General features: G+C 63.7%; 1 long non-coding RNA gene across 1 annotated transcript in view; it reads right to left on the bottom strand.

Annotated features, from left to right (window-relative positions):
- Nucleotides 1–231: 231 nt before the first annotated feature.
- Nucleotides 232–565, bottom strand: part of LOC115948864 — a 54,466-nt gene continuing 54,132 nt past the window's right edge. The window contains exon 3 of the long non-coding RNA XR_004082633.1: nt 232–312. This is a non-coding gene — a long non-coding RNA (uncharacterized LOC115948864). The remainder of the gene's footprint in view (nt 313–565) is intronic.

Raw genomic sequence — 565 nt, forward strand, 5'->3', positions numbered from 1 at the left:
AGAGGAAGGCTGGAGGACAGGGGAGAGAGTGAGGAAGCATGCCTGAGTTGGAGACAAGGAGGCAGCCCGAGTTAGCCATGGAGCACAGCATGTGTCGACAGGTAGCCGTGGAGCTGCTCGCGGGTCCGTCCTCTTCCGCACACCGCTATCCACCGCTATCCTCGTCTTCCCGGCTGGCCCCTCGGGCTCTCCCCTGCTCGCCGTCCCTCCCGACCCCTCGGCGCTAGTTAGGGCAGGCCGGCCGCGCCGCCGCCGGAGCAGCGCCTGGCTCTTCACTTCGGGGCCATTAGACACTGGCACTGAGCGCACGGTCTGCAAAGGGTGTGCGTGAGCCAGAGCGGAGCGGGAGAGAAAGGAAGGGGAGGAGGAAGGAGAGAGGGCTCGGGAGCGAAATAAAAGGGGTGGGAGTTGGAGGAGGAGGGGGAGTCCCCTGTGCATTCAGACATCAAACAGAGCTCTGTATAAAATGAAGAGAATCCGTAATGACATGAGAACAGCTGAACCAGCACTTAACCCCTCCGCCGCCGCCGCGCTGCAGATGGCTTCCCCGCCGCCCCCGCCGCAC

Source organism: Geospiza fortis, unplaced genomic scaffold (assembly GCF_000277835.1).
Source record: "Geospiza fortis unplaced genomic scaffold, GeoFor_1.0 scaffold261, whole genome shotgun sequence".
Classification (NCBI taxonomy): Eukaryota; Metazoa; Chordata; class Aves; order Passeriformes; family Thraupidae; genus Geospiza; species Geospiza fortis.